Source organism: Brienomyrus brachyistius, chromosome 6 (genome assembly GCF_023856365.1).
Source record: "Brienomyrus brachyistius isolate T26 chromosome 6, BBRACH_0.4, whole genome shotgun sequence".
Taxonomy (NCBI): Eukaryota; Metazoa; Chordata; class Actinopteri; order Osteoglossiformes; family Mormyridae; genus Brienomyrus; species Brienomyrus brachyistius.
This window is the reverse complement of record NC_064538.1, coordinates 25,040,646-25,048,713: the sequence shown is the minus strand read 5'-3', so window position 1 is coordinate 25,048,713 and position 8,068 is coordinate 25,040,646. Positions and strand designations below refer to the sequence as shown.

The 8,068-nt window shown below is 37.1% G+C and overlaps 1 protein-coding gene across 1 annotated transcript in view; it reads left to right on the top strand.

Annotated features, from left to right (window-relative positions):
- The first annotated feature begins 6,220 nt into the window (after positions 1-6,220).
- Positions 6,221-8,068, top strand: part of LOC125745423 (ataxin-7-like) — a 36,417-nt gene continuing 34,569 nt past the window's right edge. Inside the window, exon 1 of the mRNA XM_049018312.1 lies at positions 6,221-6,384. The gene's annotated coding sequence lies outside the window, so the exon portion shown is untranslated. The remainder of the gene's footprint in view (positions 6,385-8,068) is intronic.

Sequence of the window (8,068 nt, the reverse complement as noted above, 5' to 3'; positions counted from 1 at the left end):
GCTGAGCCACAGCACCCTCGCCAGCTGAGCCACAGCACCCTCGCTAGCTGAGCCACAGCTCCCTCGCCAGCTGAGCCACAGCACCCTCGCTAGCTGAGCCACAGCACCCTCGCCAGCTGAGCAACAGCACCCTCGCCAGCTGAGCCACAGCACCCTCTCTAGCTGAGCCACAGCACCTTCACCAGCTGAGCCACAGCACCCTCGCCAGCTGAGCCACAGCACCCTCGCCAGCTGAGCCACAGCTCCCTCGCCAGCTGAGCCACAGCACCCTCGCCAGCTGAGCCACAGCACCCTCGCCAGCTGAGCCACAGCACCCTCGCTAGCTGAGCCACAGCTCCCTCGCCAGCTGAGCCACAGCACCTTCGCCAGCTGAGCCACAGCACCTTCGCCAGCTGAGCCACAGCTCCCTCACCAGCTGAGCCACAGCTCCCTCGCCAGCTGAGCCACAGCCCCCTCGCCAGCTGAGCCACAGCACCCCACTCTGCTTTTGTGCACGGTAAGTATGCCTTGAAAATATTTTTGTACAGGTGACCAGAATTTTTCTGCAATTAAAGAATCCAAGGATGCACAAATCTGCATTTGTTTAACTATTTTCTATTAAATTATTTGTATGAAATACATATGGAAGATAGTTCTTGGTTTAACTTTAAAGTCACCTATGTTTTAATTATTCATTATAGCTCTTGAACATTTTAACATGTAAGTTGTTAATCTGTTTTTTATTCAGGATTCTAACACACCTGTACCATTACTGCATGTTCTCCATGGTAATGTTCATTATGTCACTTGGCCCTCCCAGGCTGACCTGGCCCCCTCCATCCAGTCCCATCTTGGCAACCACATCTACAGAAACACTTCCATAGCTACAGTACTATTAGTTATTTTGAATATGTCATTACCTCAGGACCAGATGGCACAGTCAGCAGTAGAAATGCAAAAAAGGAAAAAAAAATGATTGGCAGAGTTTCAAACATTCATGTAGGGTGGATAGAAAATGCAATTATAGCCTTCTGTTTGAAGAAAGAGTTTCTAAAACTCTTGAGAAGAGCCAGACAGGAGTGTTGGAGAAGCTCCTATTACATCTACAATGTCACAGTCCGTATCTGTTAAAATGCACACTCACCTGGGAAGAAGGTGTGTTTTTTTTTCAGTTCGAAATATTTATGCTCTGATTTTGAAATGCATAACGACAACGGTCTCACAAAAATATTGCTCATTGTCTAGATCAAGAATTGCAGCACAGGTAAATTATTGAAAAATATATGAAATATTTTACTTTTTGCTGTTCTCAAAAGGGAAACAAATGGATGCAGTGACATCTACAGTATACTCAGCCAGTAATCACAATCTTCCTCGACAGCCTGTTCATTTATAAACTCAGCATACACATTATCTTAAACATATCACCAAAGCTCATTTCAGTCCATTTTGAGCCTTTTTGGTCATTTCAGCTCCGCTATGATTTTAGAGAGGAAAATTACATGCATACACAATACTACAGCGCAATAATAAGTAACATGATAAAAGAACATTTATATTGCATCATCCTTTCTGGAAATGCTTATAACAGTGAAATTTCCACATATAATATGGAGCAAGACCACCTTCACCTGGGAGGGACTGACAGAGCAGACTAACTGGAACAGGAGGTTCTCATCTTTTCTATGATTATTCCCTTGGAGATTCTCGTGTGAGTGGAGAATGAGATGCGATCAATTGTTACCTCTGTGTGAGGATTTTTTTTGCATTAAGATGATGTTTCTGAACTGGATAGTACTCAGCTTGACTTACTCTTAGCTGTGAGAGTACTGCTTCAGCATCCAATGAGACTTGGAAGTCAGTTCACAAATCTCTAAAAGCTGACCCTGAAAACACACTGTGGGTCAGGAGTATACTTATATGTCCTATAATATATACCAGAGGTAGAGATTTCAGGTCCAGAGAGTACAAATCCAGACCAAGATTTTGTTTCAACCAACCAATTGAGTATAAAGACTCACAGTCACAGAGCACTCAATTGGTTGGTTGAAACAAAATCTTGGTCTGGATTTGTACTCTCTGTATCTGAAATCTCCACCTCTGATAAATACCATCGACTAACATCTATATGCAAGAGAAGAGGATGGTCAGTACTCAGTGTGATCAAATTGATGCCTTTAATGAGGTCTTGTCTAAAGCTTTTAGGAACTCTTGACATTTCTGGAACTCTATACTTAATCCTGTAGAATCTCAGAAAAGAGATCTGGAGTCCTGCATCACACTTATCCTTTCTTTATTGCTGTGATACATGAAGAACCTGAAACAGCACATTGTCATAATGAGTATGAAATCTACACAGATTCCAGATTTCAAGTTAACTTTCATTTGCATTTGAAAATAGCATCACAGACCGAACAAATTATCAGCTGTGTGCATTATCTTGTATATTACTACAAGTAACAAGCTAGGTTTATATCGGATAGTGCTAATTGGTATTATGAGTGCATTAGTGCTTCTTTTTTGTTGCAAAGGAAAGAAAGGGTTATGATTGCCATTTTGATATTTTAAAAGTGTTTATTTGATGATGATCTAAAGAGAGAATACAGCCTCAGCATATAGAGAAAATTAAACAGCTCTCAGTTTAAGCAGTCAGAGTATTATTAGTCGTTTAACACTCATTGAACTCCTGCCTCTGAAGATGCTTTGGATATATAACTGTTTACCAAGGCAATTACACAGATGAGGAGCTTCTACTTAAATCTCAAACCCTTGCTAACACCCTTATTGAAGAGTTTTTCTTTATCTTATTAATACATTTCTAATGAGTTTTCAATATACATACATATACATTCACACTCTCTCTGTCTCTCTCTCTCACACACACACATACCCACGTACATAACTAAATGGGAACTGTCCTTTGATTTCTTTGGGAAAAACAAAAATCCCAGTCATGACACTGTACTCAGCCCTAACCTAAACCATAGTATCCAACCAAAATACAAGACTTTTGGCATTTTTATATTTTTGATTGCATTCACAGATTTTTATAAAACTGAGGTTATCCTAATGGGGACCTGAATAAATGTCCGCAAAAGTAAGGAAGTTTCAGGTTTCACATTTAGGTAATCAAATGTGACCTATGCAAACCAACACATGAAGACAAACACACACACACACACACACACACACACACACACAGATATACTTAAAGTTCAGATTTATTTTGGCAATCTTTGCCAAAGTAACCCCCTGCAGATATACTTATTTAATGTAAATCTGTCATCTTCCCTAAGCAGTATATCACATATAAATTGAATGTGGTGCGGACACATTTGTTAACTATATTATTAGAAAATCTTTTTTATATTGGCCAAATTTTATCTAATTCTGTCTATCCATCCATCTTTCAGAAACTATTGTTTTAGCACACAGTTTTGCTGAGCTGAAACATGTTACATACTAGAGACATTGTTTAAGTCTTTGGACTGTGGGTGGTAGCTGGAGAACTGGAGGAAAACGACATGAACATGAGGAAAACGAAACTCGCCGGGGGCAGCAAACAAACACAACCTGAGAGGCGCCTCCCTTTTAATCATTTTATGATGCCTATAAATAGCGGCACCATTACCTTTTAACGTGCCATTGCGGTGGCCTGAAGTAAATCAGTGAGGTTGGAACGTCAAGTATGCTTTCACTTCCATTCATTGCAATCACAAGTTGTGTGTAAAATTAAGTGAGACTATTATTTTTCTCTTAGTCCACTGTGAAATGTAAATGTCCCCTTGGGTTTCAATTATGGCTATTAGTGTCAACGAGATAATTAGTAGTGCAATTAAATTTTAAATAGTTTTGTCCATTGTTTGGCTTAGCCTGTTAGCCTGGATAGCCTCTGTTTCATTTAAATACTGTGCATGGTTCATATTATGTTCATTAATATGAAACACTGCATTTCTCCATAGCTCATTAAATGACTACTGCCATCTACTGAGGACCAACGTGATAAACCACGAGCCGATCCCTGTGGACCATTACATCTCTTTTCTTATTCATTACACACCTTATTGAAGTCTGGATTTCACTGTATACAGTATACAATGCATAGAGTGTGATGCAAGTTTGAAACTTTCCGCAAGAATCAATAAAATGCCTTTGAGAAAACGTTGGAGTTGTTAACCCTGAAAGACTCTGTTTGTGGAAATAAATTATACTGTGCTTTGTTATTGACCTGCTCTTTCCAATATTATCAGGAGAATCTATTTTTAGAAGATTGTGCCTTTCTTATCCTGTGGCTTTGCACAATAACAGCCCATTTATAGTATTGGCACCACTCCAAGAAATGGATTAAGCACCGGAGATCAAATAACGCCAGCTTTTGAGTTAACTGGCTGTGTGACCAGCACAGAGGAATGTAAGAGGTTGCTTAAGAATATTCTCCCACACCTCAGTCATGCAGAACTTTTGGGGTAACAAGGCCATGTCTGTGAAATGTTATCACTGAGGCACCAGAACAGAGCACAAGGTGAGGTCTGATGTACATTATAACCAAAACAAGAAAGTTTATTTTGCTGATGTGGGAGATAATGAGATAAATGTCCTGGTATAGTGCTATTCTGCAGATAAAAATATATATTTTTCCGATATTTCTTTATTGATTATCCTTCGTATTCATTGTTAATTGAAATGATTGCTAATAATTTATATAAATTTAGAAGGAACAATGAGATCATAAGTTTCTCTGCAAAATTTTATGACTTCAAATGTAATCTATATATTCCCAAAAAGAATTAAATTATCAATACATGTCTGTATCTTTCTTCAGGTTTAATTTTCTTTATATTATTTAAAATAGCCTACGGCCATCCATATTTATGGTAACTCAGCTATTTTTTCACCATAATGGGTAATAAGTTTTGATACTCATTCACAGACCGAATTCTTTGATATTATGTTTAAGAAACAACTTATTACTTTGATTCTCCTCAATACAATTGTTAATTATTCATTTTTTTCCCAAATAATTGCTATTTAAATATGCTTTAAAATTGTTATAATAATACTTTGGAAAAAAATTGCTTGGTCTTTTTTGGTTGTGAATGATACACATCACTGTTTTTTCTCATTTAAAATGATGTAGGTGATGATTTTCAGAAACTCAAATAGGGGGAAACAATACAGTATTGTGATTTTTATTTTAGTTATTTAATATAATGATCTGAACTAATCAACCAAAATATGTACAAATATAGTACATTATCGCCACCTACTGAATCACAATTTTAGTAGCGCTACAAGTGCAAATATATCCTCTACTGGCCGTAGAGTTTCGATGTCATTTATCTGCATTACTGCCCCCTGTTGTAAAACAGTAAAATCGAATTTATGAACAAAACTGTAGCTCAAATACACACATTAATGTGTGAAATAAAACAGAAATGTTTATAGGCAAAAATATAAGCTTAGTCATTAACTAAATCACCAAAAGCGATAAAAAATAAAGCAAGAACTTGTGAAAAACTGAACTGCAAGTAAATATCAACTGAAATTTTATTTAACAAAACGAACACAGTTTTATCACAGTAAATTAAAGCTATGGCAATTTAGTAATAACAGGTTTTTAGTGTACAGCTTTCGACATTTGTTTCTTGAAAAAAATATATATAGAGAGAGAAGATATTTAGTTAAATATATTTGAAAGCACTTACAAAAATACCGACTTCATACATGGAATATCGGTATCGATCACACCAGTCATCACATTTTAAGATGTCATAGTAACGTAGGGCTATTTTTTATATATTGTGCATTCTTATTTTATTTCTCTAGTGAATAGTTAAATCATACGACGAAGGTGATGTGATGGATATCGTATTTCATATTCATATTTGGTTCATGTGTAGCTGAGTCTTTCTGTACAATGAAACATACTGGGACATACCTGCTTCTTCACATTTGGAATCACTGGCAAATTGGTCAATAGTCATTAGTTGGCGCCCCGCTTTTGAAAGTGGTGTCAGAAAAGAACCGAGGTTCTCTTTGATAACGTGAATAGGTAAAGCAACTACATGACATTTTCCACCATGTTGGCTCTCATTATATGTGACTCATATGCAGAAAGCTCTTAGAGCGAGAACCAAAATGGCGTCAGTTTCCTCATCAGTGTGCTCATTCTGTAACTAGCTCGCTGACCACAATCGACGTGCAATGCGTGCGGGAAAAGTTACGTACATGTCCCAGAATGCAGTCCGGTAAACAGGCATGGAAGCACCTGGTTGAGACCTCTACTGTCAGTAAAACGTTAAATTAGGTCTTTATTTTCAGTATTCAGTATTATATTATCCGCTACATTCAGCGAATAAGGAGCTACGGGAAAATATAGTCCCTTTGACAAAGTTCTACAATCAGGTAAGGTGTTAGCAGTTGATGACTGATTACCCAAAGCTAGAGCTAAGTGGCGAGCTAGCTAGCTCAGCGGCAGTGTTGTTCGGCTTATCGTTATTGGTTATGTTCCAAGCTAGGTCTATAACCACAATAAAATTGTACACTTTTCAACATAAAACCAACATAGGTACTTAAGCCGCCTCTTTTTGCATGTTTGTTTGATAGAGCTTTGCCATTATTTCAGGACTTTTTAGATGACTTAGCCAAAATGAGTATAAATCAATTTTAGACTTCTCACTAGCATTGACATCTAACAAATTCATTATATACTACCCTGAAATTCAAAGTTATGTTTTTTTCAAAATGTCTGCAGTGGAATATGTATGACCATTCAAACACATGGTAGACATTCTTCACGTCACTTCAATATTTGTGATAGTTGACAGTAAAAAAATCCTCAGTGAACTTTTGCTTTACGATTTTTTAAATTGACAGTATCAATTTGTAAAGTGATAAATAAGACAGCTTACTTAAAATCTGTGTCGACTAATCAGTAATTTTCATAAACAAGCTACCATTGATTTGGTTTCGCTTTCCACGTAATTATTATGACCAAAGCAGTTGTTTCCTTAAAGGAGCCTTCGAAATCTGCTTTGTGAAAAACAGTTGTGTAGATTAATTTTGTTTAATAAAGGCGTATTGAACTGTGAACGTTTGTATCTTTTGTGGTTAACAGTGAATACTACATATTGGATTGAATTGCTGGTTCTTGCTTGTGACCAAGCAACCCTGTGATCTCTGTGGCCAGGTTTATCCAGAACAGACAGGTTGTCTGTAACAAATGAATAGAATTAATCCCTAAATAACAATTAATTATTTGTATTTTTTTCTACATTCTTTGTTTGATACTGGATTTGTTTAATCTGACTACTTTTGCTGGTGGTGATCATTTAGCAAATTCATTACTTATTAAACTGAGCCTGAAGTCACCATAATTTCACAGCTCCTTCCACTGATTATTTTATTATTTCATACACACATTGGACTATTAGTAGATCTGACATGACTTCATCTGTTTATAGCTGCTTCCATCATGTGTCAAATTGCTGTTTAGATTTTTATTTAAGTGATTCTGAATTAGATGAGATTTCTGTAAAATCCCACAGCTGCCTTTCCCCCCAGTTAAATTACCCCACAGAATTAAAAACAAAAATGCAGCATCAGCATTTCTGAACTGGGAAGACACTAATTAGCCTTGGAGAGCATGAAACCATGTTCACTCAGCTTGGACCAGGCTAAGGGTGTGTGACAGCACAGAACACCACATGCAGCAATTCCAGATGGGACTGACGAAGGTCTGCAGCTTTGCTCGCGTTTCAAAAATATCGCAGAATGTTGTTTTTATTTGAGATGATTATTGTTATCATTGCCAGTGAACATAGGCATTCAACAAATTCATATATTTAAGAACTTTTCTTGGTTCAATTATATGTTCAATTGATCTCATGTTGAAGTTACCTTATATTTGATTTTTTTTTTTTAGCTTAATGAACAAAATGGCTTCATTATTATAGTTCATACTACTATTGTCTAGCCACTTTATTGTACTCGATGTGCTGGAATGGTATGCAGGGTGTACTTTGACTGGTGCCCTGCCCTTAAATGTGGTTGATTAAGGATGCATGGATGGGTATTATTAGTGACGATG